General features: G+C 51.3%; 15 non-coding genes across 15 annotated transcripts; all 15 read right to left on the bottom strand.

Moving 5' to 3' along the window:
• Positions 1-929: 929 nt before the first annotated feature.
• On the bottom strand, positions 930-1,048 carry LOC126143103 (5S ribosomal RNA). The gene has a single exon (XR_007529629.1). It is a non-coding gene; the product is annotated as a 5S ribosomal RNA (ribosomal RNA).
• Positions 1,049-2,175: 1,127 nt separating this feature from the next.
• LOC126143102 (5S ribosomal RNA) lies at positions 2,176-2,294 on the bottom strand. Its single transcript, XR_007529628.1, has one exon. It is a non-coding gene; the product is annotated as a 5S ribosomal RNA (ribosomal RNA).
• A 1,127-nt stretch (positions 2,295-3,421) lies between these two features.
• LOC126143101 (5S ribosomal RNA) lies at positions 3,422-3,540 on the bottom strand. Its single transcript, XR_007529627.1, has one exon. It is a non-coding gene; the product is annotated as a 5S ribosomal RNA (ribosomal RNA).
• A 1,127-nt stretch (positions 3,541-4,667) lies between these two features.
• Positions 4,668-4,786, bottom strand: LOC126143099 (5S ribosomal RNA). Its single transcript, XR_007529625.1, has one exon. It is a non-coding gene; the product is annotated as a 5S ribosomal RNA (ribosomal RNA).
• A 1,127-nt stretch (positions 4,787-5,913) lies between these two features.
• LOC126143097 (5S ribosomal RNA) lies at positions 5,914-6,032 on the bottom strand. The gene has a single exon (XR_007529624.1). It is a non-coding gene; the product is annotated as a 5S ribosomal RNA (ribosomal RNA).
• A 1,126-nt stretch (positions 6,033-7,158) lies between these two features.
• Positions 7,159-7,277, bottom strand: LOC126143096 (5S ribosomal RNA). Its single transcript, XR_007529623.1, has one exon. It is a non-coding gene; the product is annotated as a 5S ribosomal RNA (ribosomal RNA).
• Positions 7,278-8,404: 1,127 nt separating this feature from the next.
• Positions 8,405-8,523, bottom strand: LOC126143095 (5S ribosomal RNA). Its single transcript, XR_007529622.1, has one exon. It is a non-coding gene; the product is annotated as a 5S ribosomal RNA (ribosomal RNA).
• Positions 8,524-9,649: 1,126 nt separating this feature from the next.
• Positions 9,650-9,768, bottom strand: LOC126143094 (5S ribosomal RNA). Its single transcript, XR_007529621.1, has one exon. It is a non-coding gene; the product is annotated as a 5S ribosomal RNA (ribosomal RNA).
• Positions 9,769-10,894: 1,126 nt separating this feature from the next.
• On the bottom strand, positions 10,895-11,013 carry LOC126143093 (5S ribosomal RNA). Its single transcript, XR_007529620.1, has one exon. It is a non-coding gene; the product is annotated as a 5S ribosomal RNA (ribosomal RNA).
• Positions 11,014-12,139: 1,126 nt separating this feature from the next.
• LOC126143092 (5S ribosomal RNA) lies at positions 12,140-12,258 on the bottom strand. The gene has a single exon (XR_007529619.1). It is a non-coding gene; the product is annotated as a 5S ribosomal RNA (ribosomal RNA).
• Positions 12,259-19,242: 6,984 nt separating this feature from the next.
• Positions 19,243-19,360, bottom strand: LOC126143110 (5S ribosomal RNA). The gene has a single exon (XR_007529635.1). It is a non-coding gene; the product is annotated as a 5S ribosomal RNA (ribosomal RNA).
• A 1,126-nt stretch (positions 19,361-20,486) lies between these two features.
• Positions 20,487-20,605, bottom strand: LOC126143091 (5S ribosomal RNA). Its single transcript, XR_007529618.1, has one exon. It is a non-coding gene; the product is annotated as a 5S ribosomal RNA (ribosomal RNA).
• A 1,126-nt stretch (positions 20,606-21,731) lies between these two features.
• On the bottom strand, positions 21,732-21,850 carry LOC126143090 (5S ribosomal RNA). The gene has a single exon (XR_007529617.1). It is a non-coding gene; the product is annotated as a 5S ribosomal RNA (ribosomal RNA).
• A 1,126-nt stretch (positions 21,851-22,976) lies between these two features.
• LOC126143089 (5S ribosomal RNA) lies at positions 22,977-23,095 on the bottom strand. The gene has a single exon (XR_007529616.1). It is a non-coding gene; the product is annotated as a 5S ribosomal RNA (ribosomal RNA).
• Positions 23,096-24,221: 1,126 nt separating this feature from the next.
• Positions 24,222-24,340, bottom strand: LOC126143086 (5S ribosomal RNA). The gene has a single exon (XR_007529614.1). It is a non-coding gene; the product is annotated as a 5S ribosomal RNA (ribosomal RNA).
• Positions 24,341-24,679: the final 339 nt, after the last annotated feature.

Genomic DNA, 24,679 nt, shown 5'->3' with positions numbered 1-24,679 from the left:
GCCTGTCATTCGTTTGGTGCGTGTGGCCGCGGGGTGTGGCAGTGTCCTGCTGGACCGACGGAGGCTTTCTCACCTGGCTGACACACGCCGCGCTTCCAGATATTTGCGTAATTTGCGCGGTGCATTTGCATTCGCGCCTGTCCCCCCCTCCCGTCCCGACTTGTCCCGACTTTGCTCGACTGCCGCTCGCTGCCGCTCGGGTCGCGGTCCATATGACAGCACAAGCGCGAGAAACGTCTGCGGGAGGAGGCGAGACGACAAAAGAATAAATTTATGATTACAAATCGAATTTGGAGCTGCACGCCGCTGCAGAACGATAGGCGCTAACGTATTTCGGAGCATACCGCCCGATTCGTAGTGTTTTGTCGTTTTCAAAGACTTCCTGGCAAACTTGGTTAGCACATTCTCCTTCAAACTGAGTTAATTATTGCAGTTTCGTACCTGACGGCCGTTTAAAATGCTTGAGGAAGTCTCTTTGTCACGACAGAAAGGTGGTATGGGAAGAGGGCTGGCAAGAGTAGCGACTAAAAAGCGATAAATGAAGGCAGCCAGAGTTCCCAGGCGCTCATCCATACGAGTACTACCGTTGTTGCTTCACATCGGTGATCGGACGAGAACGGAAGATTTTATTTCTTTTTTTTTTTTTTTTGTTTATTTACATTGTGGAATTTAGCACTGCTACAAAACAGTAGGCCCTGACGTATTTCAAAACTCATCTGTCGATTCGTAGTGTGTTGTTATTTCCGAGGCGTTGTAGCACTCTTCTTCCGCGCATTCTTGCTGAAACTGAGTTCATTACTGTAATTTCGTATCCTACGTTTGATACAGTAGTTTAAAATGCTTGTGGAAGCATCTTTGTCAACACCTGAAAGTTAGTATGAAAAGAGGGCTGGCAGGTGCAGCGACGTAAAAATGAAAAAATGAGATAGAGCCAACAGCACCCGGTGTTCCCAGGCGGTCACCCATCCAAGTACTAACCGGGCCCGATGTTGCTTAACTTCGGTGATCGGACGAGAACCGGTGTATTCAACATGGTATGGCCGTTGGCGTCCTTATACTGTAGCCGCACCACACAAGAGGCATTCGCCTCTTCTCGCAACACACGCAATCGCCGCTTTCCGTGGCACATTTGACGCAAAGCACGTCCTTCCACCTCGAAGGTGGCGCGGAGTGCGCGCTCGGCTCGGCGTCTCATAGGAGACTGCCGAGCGTAGGTGCGGCGCACAACACAGCTGCTCGGTGCACCGCCTGTCATTCGTTTGGTGCGTGTGGCCGCGGGGTGTGGCAGTGTCCTGCTGGACCGACGGAGGCTTTCTCACCTGGCTGACACACGCCGCGCTTCCAGATATTTGCGTAATTTGCGCGGTGCATTTGCATTCGCGCCTGTCCCCCCCTCCCGTCCCGACTTGTCCCGACTTTGCTCGACTGCCGCTCGCTGCCGCTCGGGTCGCGGTCCATATGACAGCACAAGCGCGAGAAACGTCTGCGGGAGGAGGCGAGACGACAAAAGAATAAATTTATGATTACAAATCGAATTTGGAGCTGCACGCCGCTGCAGAACGATAGGCGCTAACGTATTTCGGAGCATACCGCCCGATTCGTAGTGTTTTGTCGTTTTCAAAGACTTCCTGGCAAACTTGGTTAGCACATTCTCCTTCAAACTGAGTTAATTATTGCAGTTTCGTACCTGACGGCCGTTTAAAATGCTTGAGGAAGTCTCTTTGTCACGACAGAAAGGTGGTATGGGAAGAGGGCTGGCAAGAGTAGCGACTAAAAAGCGATAAATGAAGGCAGCCAGAGTTCCCAGGCGCTCATCCATACGAGTACTACCGTTGTTGCTTCACATCGGTGATCGGACGAGAACGGAAGATTTTATTTCTTTTTTTTTTTTTTTGTTTATTTACATTGTGGAATTTAGCACTGCTACAAAACAGTAGGCCCTGACGTATTTCAAAACTCATCTGTCGATTCGTAGTGTGTTGTTATTTCCGAGGGCGTTGTAGCACTCTTCTTCCGCGCATTCTTGCTGAAACTGAGTTCATTACTGTAATTTCGTATCCTACGTTTGATACAGTAGTTTAAAATGCTTGTGGAAGCATCTTTGTCAACACCTGAAAGTTAGTATGAAAAGAGGGCTGGCAGGTGCAGCGACGTAAAAATGAAAAAATGAGATAGAGCCAACAGCACCCGGTGTTCCCAGGCGGTCACCCATCCAAGTACTAACCGGGCCCGATGTTGCTTAACTTCGGTGATCGGACGAGAACCGGTGTATTCAACATGGTATGGCCGTTGGCGTCCTTATACTGTAGCCGCACCACACAAGAGGCATTCGCCTCTTCTCGCAACACACGCAATCGCCGCTTTCCGTGGCACATTTGACGCAAAGCACGTCCTTCCACCTCGAAGGTGGCGCGGAGTGCGCGCTCGGCTCGGCGTCTCATAGGAGACTGCCGAGCGTAGGTGCGGCGCACAACACAGCTGCTCGGTGCACCGCCTGTCATTCGTTTGGTGCGTGTGGCCGCGGGGTGTGGCAGTGTCCTGCTGGACCGACGGAGGCTTTCTCACCTGGCTGACACACGCCGCGCTTCCAGATATTTGCGTAATTTGCGCGGTGCATTTGCATTCGCGCCTGTCCCCCCCTCCCGTCCCGACTTGTCCCGACTTTGCTCGACTGCCGCTCGCTGCCGCTCGGGTCGCGGTCCATATGACAGCACAAGCGCGAGAAACGTCTGCGGGAGGAGGCGAGACGACAAAAGAATAAATTTATGATTACAAATCGAATTTGGAGCTGCACGCCGCTGCAGAACGATAGGCGCTAACGTATTTCGGAGCATACCGCCCGATTCGTAGTGTTTTGTCGTTTTCAAAGACTTCCTGGCAAACTTGGTTAGCACATTCTCCTTCAAACTGAGTTAATTATTGCAGTTTCGTACCTGACGGCCGTTTAAAATGCTTGAGGAAGTCTCTTTGTCACGACAGAAAGGTGGTATGGGAAGAGGGCTGGCAAGAGTAGCGACTAAAAAGCGATAAATGAAGGCAGCCAGAGTTCCCAGGCGCTCATCCATACGAGTACTACCGTTGTTGCTTCACATCGGTGATCGGACGAGAACGGAAGATTTTATTTCTTTTTTTTTTTTTTTTGTTTATTTACATTGTGGAATTTAGCACTGCTACAAAACAGTAGGCCCTGACGTATTTCAAAACTCATCTGTCGATTCGTAGTGTGTTGTTATTTCCGAGGCGTTGTAGCACTCTTCTTCCGCGCATTCTTGCTGAAACTGAGTTCATTACTGTAATTTCGTATCCTACGTTTGATACAGTAGTTTAAAATGCTTGTGGAAGCATCTTTGTCAACACCTGAAAGTTAGTATGAAAAGAGGGCTGGCAGGTGCAGCGACGTAAAAATGAAAAAATGAGATAGAGCCAACAGCACCCGGTGTTCCCAGGCGGTCACCCATCCAAGTACTAACCGGGCCCGATGTTGCTTAACTTCGGTGATCGGACGAGAACCGGTGTATTCAACATGGTATGGCCGTTGGCGTCCTTATACTGTAGCCGCACCACACAAGAGGCATTCGCCTCTTCTCGCAACACACGCAATCGCCGCTTTCCGTGGCACATTTGACGCAAAGCACGTCCTTCCACCTCGAAGGTGGCGCGGAGTGCGCGCTCGGCTCGGCGTCTCATAGGAGACTGCCGAGCGTAGGTGCGGCGCACAACACAGCTGCTCGGTGCACCGCCTGTCATTCGTTTGGTGCGTGTGGCCGCGGGGTGTGGCAGTGTCCTGCTGGACCGACGGAGGCTTTCTCACCTGGCTGACACACGCCGCGCTTCCAGATATTTGCGTAATTTGCGCGGGTGCATTTGCATTCGCGCCTGTCCCCCCCTCCCGTCCCGACTTGTCCCGACTTTGCTCGACTGCCGCTCGCTGCCGCTCGGGTCGCGGTCCATATGACAGCACAAGCGCGAGAAACGTCTGCGGGAGGAGGCGAGACGACAAAAGAATAAATTTATGATTACAAATCGAATTTGGAGCTGCACGCCGCTGCAGAACGATAGGCGCTAACGTATTTCGGAGCATACCGCCCGATTCGTAGTGTTTTGTCGTTTTCAAAGACTTCCTGGCAAACTTGGTTAGCACATTCTCCTTCAAACTGAGTTAATTATTGCAGTTTCGTACCTGACGGCCGTTTAAAATGCTTGAGGAAGTCTCTTTGTCACGACAGAAAGGTGGTATGGGAAGAGGGCTGGCAAGAGTAGCGACTAAAAAGCGATAAATGAAGGCAGCCAGAGTTCCCAGGCGCTCATCCATACGAGTACTACCGTTGTTGCTTCACATCGGTGATCGGACGAGAACGGAAGATTTTATTTCTTTTTTTTTTTTTTTGTTTATTTACATTGTGGAATTTAGCACTGCTACAAAACAGTAGGCCCTGACGTATTTCAAAACTCATCTGTCGATTCGTAGTGTGTTGTTATTTCCGAGGCGTTGTAGCACTCTTCTTCCGCGCATTCTTGCTGAAACTGAGTTCATTACTGTAATTTCGTATCCTACGTTTGATACAGTAGTTTAAAATGCTTGTGGAAGCATCTTTGTCAACACCTGAAAGTTAGTATGAAAAGAGGGCTGGCAGGTGCAGCGACGTAAAAATGAAAAAATGAGATAGAGCCAACAGCACCCGGTGTTCCCAGGCGGTCACCCATCCAAGTACTAACCGGGCCCGATGTTGCTTAACTTCGGTGATCGGACGAGAACCGGTGTATTCAACATGGTATGGCCGTTGGCGTCCTTATACTGTAGCCGCACCACACAAGAGGCATTCGCCTCTTCTCGCAACACACGCAATCGCCGCTTTCCGTGGCACATTTGACGCAAAGCACGTCCTTCCACCTCGAAGGTGGCGCGGAGTGCGCGCTCGGCTCGGCGTCTCATAGGAGACTGCCGAGCGTAGGTGCGGCGCACAACACAGCTGCTCGGTGCACCGCCTGTCATTCGTTTGGTGCGTGTGGCCGCGGGGTGTGGCAGTGTCCTGCTGGACCGACGGAGGCTTTCTCACCTGGCTGACACACGCCGCGCTTCCAGATATTTGCGTAATTTGCGCGGTGCATTTGCATTCGCGCCTGTCCCCCCCTCCCGTCCCGACTTGTCCCGACTTTGCTCGACTGCCGCTCGCTGCCGCTCGGGTCGCGGTCCATATGACAGCACAAGCGCGAGAAACGTCTGCGGGAGGAGGCGAGACGACAAAAGAATAAATTTATGATTACAAATCGAATTTGGAGCTGCACGCCGCTGCAGAACGATAGGCGCTAACGTATTTCGGAGCATACCGCCCGATTCGTAGTGTTTTGTCGTTTTCAAAGACTTCCTGGCAAACTTGGTTAGCACATTCTCCTTCAAACTGAGTTAATTATTGCAGTTTCGTACCTGACGGCCGTTTAAAATGCTTGAGGAAGTCTCTTTGTCACGACAGAAAGGTGGTATGGGAAGAGGGCTGGCAAGAGTAGCGACTAAAAAGCGATAAATGAAGGCAGCCAGAGTTCCCAGGCGCTCATCCATACGAGTACTACCGTTGTTGCTTCACATCGGTGATCGGACGAGAACGGAAGATTTTATTTCTTTTTTTTTTTTTTTTGTTTATTTACATTGTGGAATTTAGCACTGCTACAAAACAGTAGGCCCTGACGTATTTCAAAACTCATCTGTCGATTCGTAGTGTGTTGTTATTTCCGAGGCGTTGTAGCACTCTTCTTCCGCGCATTCTTGCTGAAACTGAGTTCATTACTGTAATTTCGTATCCTACGTTTGATACAGTAGTTTAAAATGCTTGTGGAAGCATCTTTGTCAACACCTGAAAGTTAGTATGAAAAGAGGGCTGGCAGGTGCAGCGACGTAAAAATGAAAAAATGAGATAGAGCCAACAGCACCCGGTGTTCCCAGGCGGTCACCCATCCAAGTACTAACCGGGCCCGATGTTGCTTAACTTCGGTGATCGGACGAGAACCGGTGTATTCAACATGGTATGGCCGTTGGCGTCCTTATACTGTAGCCGCACCACACAAGAGGCATTCGCCTCTTCTCGCAACACACGCAATCGCCGCTTTCCGTGGCACATTTGACGCAAAGCACGTCCTTCCACCTCGAAGGTGGCGCGGAGTGCGCGCTCGGCTCGGCGTCTCATAGGAGACTGCCGAGCGTAGGTGCGGCGCACAACACAGCTGCTCGGTGCACCGCCTGTCATTCGTTTGGTGCGTGTGGCCGCGGGGTGTGGCAGTGTCCTGCTGGACCGACGGAGGCTTTCTCACCTGGCTGACACACGCCGCGCTTCCAGATATTTGCGTAATTTGCGCGGTGCATTTGCATTCGCGCCTGTCCCCCCCTCCCGTCCCGACTTGTCCCGACTTTGCTCGACTGCCGCTCGCTGCCGCTCGGGTCGCGGTCCATATGACAGCACAAGCGCGAGAAACGTCTGCGGGAGGAGGCGAGACGACAAAAGAATAAATTTATGATTACAAATCGAATTTGGAGCTGCACGCCGCTGCAGAACGATAGGCGCTAACGTATTTCGGAGCATACCGCCCGATTCGTAGTGTTTTGTCGTTTTCAAAGACTTCCTGGCAAACTTGGTTAGCACATTCTCCTTCAAACTGAGTTAATTATTGCAGTTTCGTACCTGACGGCCGTTTAAAATGCTTGAGGAAGTCTCTTTGTCACGACAGAAAGGTGGTATGGGAAGAGGGCTGGCAAGAGTAGCGACTAAAAAGCGATAAATGAAGGCAGCCAGAGTTCCCAGGCGCTCATCCATACGAGTACTACCGTTGTTGCTTCACATCGGTGATCGGACGAGAACGGAAGATTTTATTTCTTTTTTTTTTTTTTTGTTTATTTACATTGTGGAATTTAGCACTGCTACAAAACAGTAGGCCCTGACGTATTTCAAAACTCATCTGTCGATTCGTAGTGTGTTGTTATTTCCGAGGCGTTGTAGCACTCTTCTTCCGCGCATTCTTGCTGAAACTGAGTTCATTACTGTAATTTCGTATCCTACGTTTGATACAGTAGTTTAAAATGCTTGTGGAAGCATCTTTGTCAACACCTGAAAGTTAGTATGAAAAGAGGGCTGGCAGGTGCAGCGACGTAAAAATGAAAAAATGAGATAGAGCCAACAGCACCCGGTGTTCCCAGGCGGTCACCCATCCAAGTACTAACCGGGCCCGATGTTGCTTAACTTCGGTGATCGGACGAGAACCGGTGTATTCAACATGGTATGGCCGTTGGCGTCCTTATACTGTAGCCGCACCACACAAGAGGCATTCGCCTCTTCTCGCAACACACGCAATCGCCGCTTTCCGTGGCACATTTGACGCAAAGCACGTCCTTCCACCTCGAAGGTGGCGCGGAGTGCGCGCTCGGCTCGGCGTCTCATAGGAGACTGCCGAGCGTAGGTGCGGCGCACAACACAGCTGCTCGGTGCACCGCCTGTCATTCGTTTGGTGCGTGTGGCCGCGGGGTGTGGCAGTGTCCTGCTGGACCGACGGAGGCTTTCTCACCTGGCTGACACACGCCGCGCTTCCAGATATTTGCGTAATTTGCGCGGTGCATTTGCATTCGCGCCTGTCCCCCCCTCCCGTCCCGACTTGTCCCGACTTTGCTCGACTGCCGCTCGCTGCCGCTCGGGTCGCGGTCCATATGACAGCACAAGCGCGAGAAACGTCTGCGGGAGGAGGCGAGACGACAAAAGAATAAATTTATGATTACAAATCGAATTTGGAGCTGCACGCCGCTGCAGAACGATAGGCGCTAACGTATTTCGGAGCATACCGCCCGATTCGTAGTGTTTTGTCGTTTTCAAAGACTTCCTGGCAAACTTGGTTAGCACATTCTCCTTCAAACTGAGTTAATTATTGCAGTTTCGTACCTGACGGCCGTTTAAAATGCTTGAGGAAGTCTCTTTGTCACGACAGAAAGGTGGTATGGGAAGAGGGCTGGCAAGAGTAGCGACTAAAAAGCGATAAATGAAGGCAGCCAGAGTTCCCAGGCGCTCATCCATACGAGTACTACCGTTGTTGCTTCACATCGGTGATCGGACGAGAACGGAAGATTTTATTTCTTTTTTTTTTTTTTTTGTTTATTTACATTGTGGAATTTAGCACTGCTACAAAACAGTAGGCCCTGACGTATTTCAAAACTCATCTGTCGATTCGTAGTGTGTTGTTATTTCCGAGGCGTTGTAGCACTCTTCTTCCGCGCATTCTTGCTGAAACTGAGTTCATTACTGTAATTTCGTATCCTACGTTTGATACAGTAGTTTAAAATGCTTGTGGAAGCATCTTTGTCAACACCTGAAAGTTAGTATGAAAAGAGGGCTGGCAGGTGCAGCGACGTAAAAATGAAAAAATGAGATAGAGCCAACAGCACCCGGTGTTCCCAGGCGGTCACCCATCCAAGTACTAACCGGGCCCGATGTTGCTTAACTTCGGTGATCGGACGAGAACCGGTGTATTCAACATGGTATGGCCGTTGGCGTCCTTATACTGTAGCCGCACCACACAAGAGGCATTCGCCTCTTCTCGCAACACACGCAATCGCCGCTTTCCGTGGCACATTTGACGCAAAGCACGTCCTTCCACCTCGAAGGTGGCGCGGAGTGCGCGCTCGGCTCGGCGTCTCATAGGAGACTGCCGAGCGTAGGTGCGGCGCACAACACAGCTGCTCGGTGCACCGCCTGTCATTCGTTTGGTGCGTGTGGCCGCGGGGTGTGGCAGTGTCCTGCTGGACCGACGGAGGCTTTCTCACCTGGCTGACACACGCCGCGCTTCCAGATATTTGCGTAATTTGCGCGGTGCATTTGCATTCGCGCCTGTCCCCCCCTCCCGTCCCGACTTGTCCCGACTTTGCTCGACTGCCGCTCGCTGCCGCTCGGGTCGCGGTCCATATGACAGCACAAGCGCGAGAAACGTCTGCGGGAGGAGGCGAGACGACAAAAGAATAAATTTATGATTACAAATCGAATTTGGAGCTGCACGCCGCTGCAGAACGATAGGCGCTAACGTATTTCGGAGCATACCGCCCGATTCGTAGTGTTTTGTCGTTTTCAAAGACTTCCTGGCAAACTTGGTTAGCACATTCTCCTTCAAACTGAGTTAATTATTGCAGTTTCGTACCTGACGGCCGTTTAAAATGCTTGAGGAAGTCTCTTTGTCACGACAGAAAGGTGGTATGGGAAGAGGGCTGGCAAGAGTAGCGACTAAAAAGCGATAAATGAAGGCAGCCAGAGTTCCCAGGCGCTCATCCATACGAGTACTACCGTTGTTGCTTCACATCGGTGATCGGACGAGAACGGAAGATTTTATTTCTTTTTTTTTTTTTTTGTTTATTTACATTGTGGAATTTAGCACTGCTACAAAACAGTAGGCCCTGACGTATTTCAAAACTCATCTGTCGATTCGTAGTGTGTTGTTATTTCCGAGGCGTTGTAGCACTCTTCTTCCGCGCATTCTTGCTGAAACTGAGTTCATTACTGTAATTTCGTATCCTACGTTTGATACAGTAGTTTAAAATGCTTGTGGAAGCATCTTTGTCAACACCTGAAAGTTAGTATGAAAAGAGGGCTGGCAGGTGCAGCGACGTAAAAATGAAAAAATGAGATAGAGCCAACAGCACCCGGTGTTCCCAGGCGGTCACCCATCCAAGTACTAACCGGGCCCGATGTTGCTTAACTTCGGTGATCGGACGAGAACCGGTGTATTCAACATGGTATGGCCGTTGGCGTCCTTATACTGTAGCCGCACCACACAAGAGGCATTCGCCTCTTCTCGCAACACACGCAATCGCCGCTTTCCGTGGCACATTTGACGCAAAGCACGTCCTTCCACCTCGAAGGTGGCGCGGAGTGCGCGCTCGGCTCGGCGTCTCATAGGAGACTGCCGAGCGTAGGTGCGGCGCACAACACAGCTGCTCGGTGCACCGCCTGTCATTCGTTTGGTGCGTGTGGCCGCGGGGTGTGGCAGTGTCCTGCTGGACCGACGGAGGCTTTCTCACCTGGCTGACACACGCCGCGCTTCCAGATATTTGCGTAATTTGCGCGGTGCATTTGCATTCGCGCCTGTCCCCCCCTCCCGTCCCGACTTGTCCCGACTTTGCTCGACTGCCGCTCGCTGCCGCTCGGGTCGCGGTCCATATGACAGCACAAGCGCGAGAAACGTCTGCGGGAGGAGGCGAGACGACAAAAGAATAAATTTATGATTACAAATCGAATTTGGAGCTGCACGCCGCTGCAGAACGATAGGCGCTAACGTATTTCGGAGCATACCGCCCGATTCGTAGTGTTTTGTCGTTTTCAAAGACTTCCTGGCAAACTTGGTTAGCACATTCTCCTTCAAACTGAGTTAATTATTGCAGTTTCGTACCTGACGGCCGTTTAAAATGCTTGAGGAAGTCTCTTTGTCACGACAGAAAGGTGGTATGGGAAGAGGGCTGGCAAGAGTAGCGACTAAAAAGCGATAAATGAAGGCAGCCAGAGTTCCCAGGCGCTCATCCATACGAGTACTACCGTTGTTGCTTCACATCGGTGATCGGACGAGAACGGAAGATTTTATTTCTTTTTTTTTTTTTTTGTTTATTTACATTGTGGAATTTAGCACTGCTACAAAACAGTAGGCCCTGACGTATTTCAAAACTCATCTGTCGATTCGTAGTGTGTTGTTATTTCCGAGGCGTTGTAGCACTCTTCTTCCGCGCATTCTTGCTGAAACTGAGTTCATTACTGTAATTTCGTATCCTACGTTTGATACAGTAGTTTAAAATGCTTGTGGAAGCATCTTTGTCAACACCTGAAAGTTAGTATGAAAAGAGGGCTGGCAGGTGCAGCGACGTAAAAATGAAAAAATGAGATAGAGCCAACAGCACCCGGTGTTCCCAGGCGGTCACCCATCCAAGTACTAACCGGGCCCGATGTTGCTTAACTTCGGTGATCGGACGAGAACCGGTGTATTCAACATGGTATGGCCGTTGGCGTCCTTATACTGTAGCCGCACCACACAAGAGGCATTCGCCTCTTCTCGCAACACACGCAATCGCCGCTTTCCGTGGCACATTTGACGCAAAGCACGTCCTTCCACCTCGAAGGTGGCGCGGAGTGCGCGCTCGGCTCGGCGTCTCATAGGAGACTGCCGAGCGTAGGTGCGGCGCACAACACAGCTGCTCGGTGCACCGCCTGTCATTCGTTTGGTGCGTGTGGCCGCGGGGTGTGGCAGTGTCCTGCTGGACCGACGGAGGCTTTCTCACCTGGCTGACACACGCCGCGCTTCCAGATATTTGCGTAATTTGCGCGGTGCATTTGCATTCGCGCCTGTCCCCCCCTCCCGTCCCGACTTGTCCCGACTTTGCTCGACTGCCGCTCGCTGCCGCTCGGGTCGCGGTCCATATGACAGCACAAGCGCGAGAAACGTCTGCGGGAGGAGGCGAGACGACAAAAGAATAAATTTATGATTACAAATCGAATTTGGAGCTGCACGCCGCTGCAGAACGATAGGCGCTAACGTATTTCGGAGCATACCGCCCGATTCGTAGTGTTTTGTCGTTTTCAAAGACTTCCTGGCAAACTTGGTTAGCACATTCTCCTTCAAACTGAGTTAATTATTGCAGTTTCGTACCTGACGGCCGTTTAAAATGCTTGAGGAAGTCTCTTTGTCACGACAGAAAGGTGGTATGGGAAGAGGGCTGGCAAGAGTAGCGACTAAAAAGCGATAAATGAAGGCAGCCAGAGTTCCCAGGCGCTCATCCATACGAGTACTACCGTTGTTGCTTCACATCGGTGATCGGACGAGAACGGAAGATTTTATTTCTTTTTTTTTTTTTTTGTTTATTTACATTGTGGAATTTAGCACTGCTACAAAACAGTAGGCCCTGACGTATTTCAAAACTCATCTGTCGATTCGTAGTGTGTTGTTATTTCCGAGGCGTTGTAGCACTCTTCTTCCGCGCATTCTTGCTGAAACTGAGTTCATTACTGTAATTTCGTATCCTACGTTTGATACAGTAGTTTAAAATGCTTGTGGAAGCATCTTTGTCAACACCTGAAAGTTAGTATGAAAAGAGGGCTGGCAGGTGCAGCGACGTAAAAATGAAAAAATGAGATAGAGCCAACAGCACCCGGTGTTCCCAGGCGGTCACCCATCCAAGTACTAACCGGGCCCGATGTTGCTTAACTTCGGTGATCGGACGAGAACCGGTGTATTCAACATGGTATGGCCGTTGGCGTCCTTATACTGTAGCCGCACCACACAAGAGGCATTCGCCTCTTCTCGCAACACACGCAATCGCCGCTTTCCGTGGCACATTTGACGCAAAGCACGTCCTTCCACCTCGAAGGTGGCGCGGAGTGCGCGCTCGGCTCGGCGTCTCATAGGAGACTGCCGAGCGTAGGTGCGGCGCACAACACAGCTGCTCGGTGCACCGCCTGTCATTCGTTTGGTGCGTGTGGCCGCGGGGTGTGGCAGTGTCCTGCTGGACCGACGGAGGCTTTCTCACCTGGCTGACACACGCCGCGCTTCCAGATATTTGCGTAATTTGCGCGGTGCATTTGCATTCGCGCCTGTCCCCCCCTCCCGTCCCGACTTGTCCCGACTTTGCTCGACTGCCGCTCGCTGCCGCTCGGGTCGCGGTCCATATGACAGCACAAGCGCGAGAAACGTCTGCGGGAGGAGGCGAGACGACAAAAGAATAAATTTATGATTACAAATCGAATTTGGAGCTGCACGCCGCTGCAGAACGATAGGCGCTAACGTATTTCGGAGCATACCGCCCGATTCGTAGTGTTTTGTCGTTTTCAAAGACTTCCTGGCAAACTTGGTTAGCACATTCTCCTTCAAACTGAGTTAATTATTGCAGTTTCGTACCTGACGGCCGTTTAAAATGCTTGAGGAAGTCTCTTTGTCACGACAGAAAGGTGGTATGGGAAGAGGGCTGGCAAGAGTAGCGACTAAAAAGCGATAAATGAAGGCAGCCAGAGTTCCCAGGCGCTCATCCATACGAGTACTACCGTTGTTGCTTCACATCGGTGATCGGACGAGAACGGAAGATTTTATTTCTTTTTTTTTTTTTTTGTTTATTTACATTGTGGAATTTAGCACTGCTACAAAACAGTAGGCCCTGACGTATTTCAAAACTCATCTGTCGATTCGTAGTGTGTTGTTATTTCCGAGGCGTTGTAGCACTCTTCTTCCGCGCATTCTTGCTGAAACTGAGTTCATTACTGTAATTTCGTATCCTACGTTTGATACAGTAGTTTAAAATGCTTGTGGAAGCATCTTTGTCAACACCTGAAAGTTAGTATGAAAAGAGGGCTGGCAGGTGCAGCGACGTAAAAATGAAAAAATGAGATAGAGCCAACAGCACCTTTTTTTTTTTTTTTTTTTTAAACGTAATAAACTTTTATTTACAAAATAACAAATACAGTCATGAGATTCCAAGGTATTTTCAATTTCAATTTCAGTTAGTTATCGAGTCTTTTTCTTTTCTTTACTGATATGTAACTTTGTTGCAATTGTCTGTTTCATTATATTTTGTGCATTTGCAGGTTGATTTGCACTGTTGCACTGATTTGTAAGTCAGTGGAGCAAGAATATTTCATTTTTCAGTTTTGTTTGCGTTTTTGTTAAATTTTATGGGTTATTGATTCAAACACTTCTAAGTTCTTTACTTTAGGTCGAGTTTTTGGTCTGGTGCCATTATGTGGCTTGTAACTATTATTAGAGATGTCTTATTGGCTAAGGCTTACATTTAAGAGACAAAGGACAATGACAAATATGTATGAATGAATATTATATATATATATATAGCGAGGTGTCCACGAGATGGTGGTTGAGGGGAAGAGAGCGAGAGAGGGAGAGAGAGAGTAATAGAGAGACAGAGAGAGAGGGAGAGAGAAAGAGAGAGAGAGAGAGAGAGAGAGAGAGAGAGAGAGAGAGAGAGAGAGAGAGTGAGAGGGCGATATGGAACACATTTGAAACATAATTAAGGAATATTTCTATAAGTGGACAACTATATTCTAGATAAGCTTAACCTGATTAAATAGGGATTGAATATAGGTGTTTCTTTTGTTATTCTATTCACATAGTCATCTTCGGCGTAGTGATGTTTCGCACATTCTTAAGAACGCTACCTGGATATGCCCTATATGTGTAGCCGTAGCACTGCGGACACTGTTGTTGCACTGCACAAATTTTACACCGAACTCACATTTAACACACAACACTTTGGGGGCGTTGGAGGGTCTCTGCATCGGTGACGACGGAGGCGTGGAGGACTAGGGGGGGGCGTGGTGTGGCGGCAGCGGTGTCGGCGGCGTCGGCGGCGTCGGCGGCGTCGGCGGCGTCGGCGGCGTCGGCGGCGTCGGCGGCGTCGGCGGCGTCGGCGGCGGCGGCGGCGGCGGCGGCGGTCGTGGCGTGTGGGGACGGAGGGCGTCCTTGAAGGCGGCGTCCAGCGCTATCTGTAGGTAGTTCTGGAACGTCTGCCTGTAGTTGTTTTTCCGCTTGGCTCGCTTGTGTTCCTCCCAGAGATCGGTGAGGAACTGCACTCCGTCCGTTTGTTTTTTCGCGATTATGGCGTGCGCTGTCATCGCGAACGTCCACATGGTCGCGACGCGTTTGGGACGTGGAAAACAATTTGCAGCCGGGATGGTGAGGGCTGTGGCTTCTATAGTTCGGTGGTCCACCCTGTTCATGAGTGCCACCATTTTCCTGCACGTCTCCCATATCGCCTGACTTGTCGGACATGTGAAGCGGTGTTCCACGGTGTCGATCTCGTTGCACGCTTCGCAGTGCGGCGACTCACGCATGCCGATGCGCGCTAGCCGCTCGTTCGTGGGTATCTTGTTGTGTACGACTTTGTACCACGTGTCTCTAGCTTCCGGAGGTATGGCTTTCTCAGAGAGATTCTTCCAGACTTGTGGCCAGTCGTGGTCTGGAAGATTCGTCTCTGTTCTGCTTCTTCCTTGTTTGCCTCTCAGTGCACGATAGATTTTCGCTGCAGTTCTCATCTCTTTCACTGCTAGCGTGGATGAGATGTAGCTACTGTCCATTACTATCTGCTTCAAGTAGCGCATCTTGTAGGGTATTCTACTGACATCTACCGGCGCTTCCCCGGAATCGGGTCTGTGTTCTTTCAGTAGAGACGACGTGGTACAGTCTACACTTCTGTCCTCCATTTTTAGAGCTCGGTGGAGCAACAGTGCCGCGCATTTTCTCGTGACATCTATCAGGCCCAGCCCCCCTTCTTCTCTAGGGAGAGTGCTGGTGGCTTGCGACACTTTGAGAATTTCCCGCCTCCACAGCAGGTAGTATACAGCGCTTCCTATAGATTTCCCTAATTCTGTTGGTACGTTCATGACTTGTGCCATGTACCAAGCCTTCGCCAGGATCGTTTCGTTGATCAGCTGTGCTTTCTGATCCAACGTCAGGTTTCTGTTGGCGTGTGTCCTGACGAGTCCTCTCGTGGTGTTCAGGATGTTCCGCCAGTTCTCTGCGGCCATTTTGAGTGGGCTGGCCTGCAGCTGAACACCTAGAACTTTATATTTGTCGGTCACCTGGTACCATGGTCTGGCCTCTCTCAGTTTCCCGTTCCCTATCGGGACGAGCACGGTTTTTTTGGGGTTGGTTTTCGCCCCAGATGCCTTCCCAAAAGACTCTATTATTGGGAGGACTTTGTCGATGTCCTCTTTACCGTCCACGAAAATGCTCAAGTCATCGGCATATGCCATACATGTCACGTTTATATCGTTCAGCTTGTAGCCGTTGACGGTGGCAGCGAGTTTCCTGAGGACTGGGTCGAGGGCTACTGTGAATAGTGCCATCGACAGTGGGCACCCTTGCCTCACAGATTTCCCCAGTTTTATTGGCGTAGATGTCCAGCCATTTATAGTAACTCTTGACGTGGCATTTGTTAACATGTTTTTGATGACTTGAGCGAATTCGGAGCCAAAACCCAGTCTTGCCAAGGTCTTCAGCAGGTACCGGTGACCGATCCTGTCGAAGGCCTTTTGGAAGTCTATAGAGATGATCGCTGCAGTCGCTCTGTTGGATGCGGCGTGGGCTATAACGTCTCTGTACGTGCAGACGGCGTCGAAGATGTTTCTGCCTAACACTGCACATGTCTGCCATGGGCTGATTGCTTTTTTGAGGGCGAGCTTCATATTTTCCGCGACGCATTTTGCTACTAGCTTGTAGTCCGCATTTAGGAGGGTAATTGGGCGGAAGTCTGTTAACGTTTTTGGCGCCTTATTTTTCGGTATCAGAGTGATGGTCCCTTCCAGGAACGGAGGTGGTATCTCCTTCCCGTCCAGAATTTCGTTGACAATTGCTGTTATTATTCCACCTACTTTGTCCCAGCAGGTGGCGTAGAATTCTGACGGTAATCCGTCCGCTCCTGGAGCTTTGCCGTTGGCGCAGGTGTTGAGGACGGCTCTGACTTCATCCTCAGACACGGCCTCCGTCAGCAAGGCGCGATCGGTGTCGTTCAGCCGTCTGCGCGTTTCTTGTAGTATTCTTGCTGTTTCTGCGTCATCTGGTTCCTCTGCCTTGAAGAGATCAGAGAAGTGGTCTTCTACGTGACGCATCATGTCCCTCCTAGTTGTTATTTTGCGGCCAGCTGCGTCGCTAAGCTCCCTTACAGTTCTGTTTTGTGCCCTCTCCCTCTCTCTATGCAGGTGGTGCAGTGTGGCAGGTTCATTTTCAGTGGCGCCGTGAGTCTGGCTGCGGACAACGACGCCTTTCATTTGTTGGCGCCTGATATTCAGTAGTCGCGCCTTTATACCTCTAACTCGCGTGAGAAGCAGGTCGTCGTCTGGGGGACAGTTAAGCGCGTCCTTCAGACACTGCGTGTAAAAGTCTGCCGTGCTCTTCCTCCAGAAAGCCTTTTCCGCACTGTGCCTTATCAGCATCTTCCTTATGTGTGGTTTCCCAGATGCGACCCACCATTGGGTGGTGGAAGGATATTGTTGTCGCGTCTGTAGACTTTCTTCTAGTGTGAGCGCTATCTCCTGCTGTAGTTTGGCGTCACTTAGATGTTCTGTGTTAAGTTTCCACGCTGATCTTCCTCCTGATATTTTATTCGTTGGCAGCTGGAGCTTGCAAATGTAGGCACAGTGGTCGGAGAAGATCACAGGGCAGACTTCCACACGTGATACAGAGGCGGCCAACTCTCTGGTCACATAAATCCTGTCAAGCCTGCTTCTTCCGCGGTTGTGGAAGTACGTGAATTCTGTTGTGTTGGGGTATAATAGACGCCAAGAGTCGCGTAGATTCAGTTTTCTTAAGAGTTCCTGCAGCTCCATGCACAGATTAGGTACCGGGACTTGATCTTCCGGAGCAGACACGCAGTTGAAATCGCCTCCCAGCACAACATTGCTGTTGTTGCGTGGAAGGAGCGCACAAATATCTTCATTGAAGAACTGGCATCTGGCCCTCTTGTTTTCTGTGCCTGACGGCGCATAGATGTTTACAAAGTAAGTCCCAGCTATTTTGATTGCTATTCCACGGCCGTCAGTCAGGGTCTTGATGTCCTCTGTGTCGATTCCATTCCTCACCATTACAGCAGTGCCAGTTCTCGTTTCTGCGTCAATGTTCGTGAAGACGTCGAATCCCGGTACTTGTTCCAAGTCCGTGGTGACGACTTCTTGTAATATCACTACATCGGCAGCTCGGTGCTGCAGGAACTCCGTGAGGGCGTCTATCTTTACAACCGAATTCATTTTATTGACATTACACGTGATGACGTTATAGCCAGAGCGTTCCTGCATTTAAGCGCTATGTGGAGGCGGGAGTTGAACTTGCTGTGGGCGGTCCGGCCGTAGGACTAGGTCCTCCGGTTCGGTGGCTTGTTTCCGCGCATTTTCGGGCGAGATGTCCGACGATTCCCCGTCGGAGGTCTCCATCCTCTCGTCGTTTGAGCTGTTGCTGCGGCTTCGCCGCCTGTTACGCCGCCTTTTGGCTTTGGACGCCGGTTGCGGCTGCTCGTTAGACTCCTTCGGTTCGTCGTCGGACTCCTTCAAGATGCGGGCGAGTTTGGTCACCTGCTTCTTGATGGCGATCTCGCGCGCCTCGGTGTACGAGGTGGGCGTGGCCTCTGCGCTGGGCCCGGCCTGCTGGCTGCCGTGAATGACAGCCTCAGCTGACGGCTGGGCGGGCGCGGCGGCGTGCGTGACCTTCAGCCGCCGGGCGGCGGGGGAGGGGGCGGCCGCCGGCTCGGCCTCCATTGTGGTCTCGTTGTCCGAGTCGGAGCTCAGGTGCCGCTTCTCCCCTGCGCTGACCGCGGCGGCCGCCGCTGGGGCCGGTGTTGCCGGCTGGGCGGCCTCGGCTGGCGCGGCAGCCACCGCTGCTTCCGCTACGGCAGGCTCGTCGTTGGCGCGCGGGCTCTGGCCCGACAAAATTCCGGCGTAACTTGCCGCCTGCTCCGCTGCGTTGTCCGCGTTTTCGCGCGGCAGCTGAGCCACTCTTTTATTTTTGGGGCAGCTGCTCCTCATGTGTTCAGTCGAACTGCAGATGGAGCACGTCGGTGGTTGTCCGCTATATTGCACAACACCTCTGTGTCCTCCTATTACAATAAACGACGGCACGTGTTTTCGTAGGACCATCCTGACGGACCTAACACCAGAGTCCACCTTATACCGGTGCCCGGTCCCCCAGAAGTCTCTCGTTACAGAGAGAACCTCACCGTACAGCTTGAAGTAGCGTGCGACTTCCTCATTTGGCACCTCGAAGGGGAGGTTATACACCTTTATGTTCCTCACGCCGTGTCCGGCGTACGTTATTTTTACATCGCTGACGCGGCCATCTCTGTGTTTAAATTTTCTTACACCACCGCTTACGTTTACAAGCGTCTCGCATCTCACATCCGTTTTCAACTTCAGAAAGAGGCTAAGCAGCGTGAAATCAAGCTGCAACCCCTCTAATTCGTCCTCCTGAATTTTAAGTTCGTGAAACATCCACTCCTCTATATCGAAAGAGGACGGCCGTTCGTGTTCACGATCAAACGCGCACTGAATCGTCGTACTTGAGCGATTAAACGTTGTCATCTTTTTTCGTAGAGCACTCACCAAATCGTTGAAACACGATCGCCTACGGCGAAACGGCTACGGCAGGCGCGGCGCGGGAGCCGGCAGGCGGCGGGCGCGGGCGCGGCGCGGTAGGATGTCGGGCGGGGACGGCTCGGCGGCCGGTAATCCTCGACTACCTGGGACGCACAATAGCGAGCGGCACACGTGTTCCCAGGCGGTCACCCATCCAAGTACTAACCGGGCCCGATGTTGCTTAACTTCGGTGATCGGACGAGAACCGGTGTATTCAACATGGTATGGCCGTTGGCGTCCTTATACTGTAGCCGCACCACACAAGAGGCATTCGCCTCTTCTCGCAACACACGCAATCGCCGCTTTCCGTGGCACATTTGACGCAAAGCACGTCCTTCCACCTCGAAGGTGGCGCGGAGTGCGCGCTCGGCTCGGCGTCTCATAGGAGACTGCCGAGCGTAGGTGCGGCGCACAACACAGCTGCTCGGTGCACCGCCTGTCATTCGTTTGGTGCGTGTGGCCGCGGGGTGTGGCAGTGTCCTGCTGGACCGACGGAGGCTTTCTCACCTGGCTGACACACGCCGCGCTTCCAGATATTTGCGTAATTTGCGCGGTGCATTTGCATTCGCGCCTGTCCCCCCCTCCCGTCCCGACTTGTCCCGACTTTGCTCGACTGCCGCTCGCTGCCGCTCGGGTCGCGGTCCATATGACAGCACAAGCGCGAGAAACGTCTGCGGGAGGAGGCGAGACGACAAAAGAATAAATTTATGATTACAAATCGAATTTGGAGCTGCACGCCGCTGCAGAACGATAGGCGCTAACGTATTTCGGAGCATACCGCCCGATTCGTAGTGTTTTGTCGTTTTCAAAGACTTCCTGGCAAACTTGGTTAGCACATTCTCCTTCAAACTGAGTTAATTATTGCAGTTTCGTACCTGACGGCCGTTTAAAATGCTTGAGGAAGTCTCTTTGTCACGACAGAAAGGTGGTATGGGAAGAGGGCTGGCAAGAGTAGCGACTAAAAAGCGATAAATGAAGGCAGCCAGAGTTCCCAGGCGCTCATCCATACGAGTACTACCGTTGTTGCTTCACATCGGTGATCGGACGAGAACGGAAGATTTTATTTCTTTTTTTTTTTTTTTGTTTATTTACATTGTGGAATTTAGCACTGCTACAAAACAGTAGGCCCTGACGTATTTCAAAACTCATCTGTCGATTCGTAGTGTGTTGTTATTTCCGAGGCGTTGTAGCACTCTTCTTCCGCGCATTCTTGCTGAAACTGAGTTCATTACTGTAATTTCGTATCCTACGTTTGATACAGTAGTTTAAAATGCTTGTGGAAGCATCTTTGTCAACACCTGAAAGTTAGTATGAAAAGAGGGCTGGCAGGTGCAGCGACGTAAAAATGAAAAAATGAGATAGAGCCAACAGCACCCGGTGTTCCCAGGCGGTCACCCATCCAAGTACTAACCGGGCCCGATGTTGCTTAACTTCGGTGATCGGACGAGAACCGGTGTATTCAACATGGTATGGCCGTTGGCGTCCTTATACTGTAGCCGCACCACACAAGAGGCATTCGCCTCTTCTCGCAACACACGCAATCGCCGCTTTCCGTGGCACATTTGACGCAAAGCACGTCCTTCCACCTCGAAGGTGGCGCGGAGTGCGCGCTCGGCTCGGCGTCTCATAGGAGACTGCCGAGCGTAGGTGCGGCGCACAACACAGCTGCTCGGTGCACCGCCTGTCATTCGTTTGGTGCGTGTGGCCGCGGGGTGTGGCAGTGTCCTGCTGGACCGACGGAGGCTTTCTCACCTGGCTGACACACGCCGCGCTTCCAGATATTTGCGTAATTTGCGCGGTGCATTTGCATTCGCGCCTGTCCCCCCCTCCCGTCCCGACTTGTCCCGACTTTGCTCGACTGCCGCTCGCTGCCGCTCGGGTCGCGGTCCATATGACAGCACAAGCGCGAGAAACGTCTGCGGGAGGAGGCGAGACGACAAAAGAATAAATTTATGATTACAAATCGAATTTGGAGCTGCACGCCGCTGCAGAACGATAGGCGCTAACGTATTTCGGAGCATACCGCCCGATTCGTAGTGTTTTGTCGTTTTCAAAGACTTCCTGGCAAACTTGGTTAGCACATTCTCCTTCAAACTGAGTTAATTATTGCAGTTTCGTACCTGACGGCCGTTTAAAATGCTTGAGGAAGTCTCTTTGTCACGACAGAAAGGTGGTATGGGAAGAGGGCTGGCAAGAGTAGCGACTAAAAAGCGATAAATGAAGGCAGCCAGAGTTCCCAGGCGCTCATCCATACGAGTACTACCGTTGTTGCTTCACATCGGTGATCGGACGAGAACGGAAGATTTTATTTCTTTTTTTTTTTTTTTGTTTATTTACATTGTGGAATTTAGCACTGCTACAAAACAGTAGGCCCTGACGTATTTCAAAACTCATCTGTCGATTCGTAGTGTGTTGTTATTTCCGAGGCGTTGTAGCACTCTTCTTCCGCGCATTCTTGCTGAAACTGAGTTCATTACTGTAATTTCGTATCCTACGTTTGATACAGTAGTTTAAAATGCTTGTGGAAGCATCTTTGTCAACACCTGAAAGTTAGTATGAAAAGAGGGCTGGCAGGTGCAGCGACGTAAAAATGAAAAAATGAGATAGAGCCAACAGCACCCGGTGTTCCCAGGCGGTCACCCATCCAAGTACTAACCGGGCCCGATGTTGCTTAACTTCGGTGATCGGACGAGAACCGGTGTATTCAACATGGTATGGCCGTTGGCGTCCTTATACTGTAGCCGCACCACACAAGAGGCATTCGCCTCTTCTCGCAACACACGCAATCGCCGCTTTCCGTGGCACATTTGACGCAAAGCACGTCCTTCCACCTCGAAGGTGGCGCGGAGTGCGCGCTCGGCTCGGCGTCTCATAGGAGACTGCCGAGCGTAGGTGCGGCGCACAACACAGCTGCTCGGTGCACCGCCTGTCATTCGTTTGGTGCGTGTGGCCGCGGGGTGTGGCAGTGTCCTGCTGGACCGACGGAGGCTTTCTCACCTGGCTGACACACGCCGCGCTTCCAGATATTTGCGTAATTTGCGCGGTGCATTTGCATTCGCGCCTGTCCCCCCCTCCCGTCCCGACTTGTCCCGACTTTGCTCGACTGCCGCTCGCTGCCGCTCGGGTCGCGGTCCATATGACAGCACAAGCGCGAGAAACGTCTGCGGGAGGAGGCGAGACGACAAAAGAATAAATTTATGATTACAAATCGAATTTGGAGCTGCACGCCGCTGCAGAACGATAGGCGCTAACGTATTTCGGAGCATACCGCCCGATTCGTAGTGTTTTGTCGTTTTCAAAGACTTCCTGGCAAACTTGGTTAGCACATTCTCCTTCAAACTGAGTTAATTATTGCAGTTTCGTACCTGACGGCCGTTTAAAATGCTTGAGGAAGTCTCTTTGTCACGACAGAAAGGTGGTATGGGAAGAGGGCTGGCAAGAGTAGCGACTAAAAAGCGATAAATGAAGGCAGCCAGAGTTCCCAGGCGCTCATCCATACGAGTACTACCGTTGTTGCTTCACATCGGTGATCGGACGAGAACGGAAGATTTTATTTCTTTTTTTTTTTTTTTGTTTATTTACATTGTGGAATTTAGCACTGCTACAAAACAGTAGGCCCTGACGTATTTCAAAACTCATCTGTCGATTCGTAGTGTGTTGTTATTTCCGAGGCGTTGTAGCACTCTTCTTCCGCGCATTCTTGCTGAAACTGAGTTCATTACTGTAATTTCGTATCCTACGTTTGATACAGTAGTTTAAAATGCTTGTGGAAGCATCTTTGTCAACACCTGAAAGTTAGTATGAAAAGAGGGCTGGCAGGTGCAGCGACGTAAAAATGAAAAAATGAGATAGAGCCAACAGCACCCGGTGTTCCCAGGCGGTCACCCATCCAAGTACTAACCGGGCCCGATGTTGCTTAACTTCGGTGATCGGACGAGAACCGGTGTATTCAACATGGTATGGCCGTTGGCGTCCTTATACTGTAGCCGCACCACACAAGAGGCATTCGCCTCTTCTCGCAACACACGCAATCGCCGCTTTCCGTGGCACATTTGACGCAAAGCACGTCCTTCCACCTCGAAGGTGGCGCGGAGTGCGCGCTCGGCTCGGCGTCTCATAGGAGACTGCCGAGCGTAGGTGCGGCGCACAACACAGCTGCTCGGTGCACCGCCTGTCATTCGTTTGGTGCGTGTGGCCGCGGGGTGTGGCAGTGTCCTGCTGGACCGACGGAGGCTTTCTCACCTGGCTGACACACGCCGCGCTTCCAGATATTTGCGTAATTTGCGCGGTGCATTTGCATTCGCGCCTGTCCCCCCCTCCCGTCCCGACTTGTCCCGACTTTGCTCGACTGCCGCTCGCTGCCGCTCGGGTCGCGGTCCATATGACAGCACAAGCGCGAGAAACGTCTGCGGGAGGAGGCGAGACGACAAAAGAATAAATTTATGATTACAAATCGAATTTGGAGCTGCACGCCGCTGCAGAACGATAGGCGCTAACGTATTTCGGAGCATACCGCCCGATTCGTAGTGTTTTGTCGTTTTCAAAGACTTCCTGGCAAACTTGGTTAGCACATTCTCCTTCAAACTGAGTTAATTATTGCAGTTTCGTACCTGACGGCCGTTTAAAATGCTTGAGGAAGTCTCTTTGTCACGACAGAAAGGTGGTATGGGAAGAGGGCTGGCAAGAGTAGCGACTAAAAAGCGATAAATGAAGGCAGCCAGAGTTCCCAGGCGCTCATCCATACGAGTACTACCGTTGTTGCTTCACATCGGTGATCGGACGAGAACGGAAGATTTTATTTCTTTTTTTTTTTTTTTGTTTATTTACATTGTGGAATTTAGCACTGCTACAAAACAGTAGGCCCTGACGTATTTCAAAACTCATCTGTCGATTCGTAGTGTGTTGTTATTTCCGAGGCGTTGTAGCACTCTTCTTCCGCGCATTCTTGCTGAAACTGAGTTCATTACTGTAATTTCGTATCCTACGTTTGATACAGTAGTTTAAAATGCTTGTGGAAGCATCTTTGTCAACACCTGAAAGTTAGTATGAAAAGAGGGCTGGCAGGTGCAGCGACGTAAAAATGAAAAAATGAGATAGAGCCAACAGCACCCGGTGTTCCCAGGCGGTCACCCATCCAAGTACTAACCGGGCCCGATGTTGCTTAACTTCGGTGATCGGACGAGAACCGGTGTATTCAACATGGTATGGCCGTTGGCGTCCTTATACTGTAGCCGCACCACACAAGAGGCATTCGCCTCTTCTCGCAACACACGCAATCGCCGCTTTCCGTGGCACATTTGACGCAAAGCACGTCCTTCCACCTCGAAGGTGGCGCGGAGTGCGCGCTCGGCTCGGCGTCTCATAGGAGACTGCCGAGCGTAGGTGCGGCGCACAACACAGCTGCTCGGTGCACCGCCTGTCATTCGTTTGGTGCGTGTGGCCGCGGGGTGTGGCAGTGTCCTGCTGGACCGACGGAGGCTTTCTCACCTGGCTGACACACGCCGCGCTTCCAGATATTTGCGTAATTTGCGCGGTGCATTTGCATTCGCGCCTGT

This window comes from Schistocerca cancellata, unplaced genomic scaffold (assembly GCF_023864275.1).
Source record: "Schistocerca cancellata isolate TAMUIC-IGC-003103 unplaced genomic scaffold, iqSchCanc2.1 HiC_scaffold_766, whole genome shotgun sequence".
NCBI classification, from domain to species: domain Eukaryota; kingdom Metazoa; phylum Arthropoda; class Insecta; order Orthoptera; family Acrididae; genus Schistocerca; species Schistocerca cancellata.
Note: the sequence above shows the minus strand (reverse complement) of the source record. Positions and strands in the feature narration are given on the sequence as shown.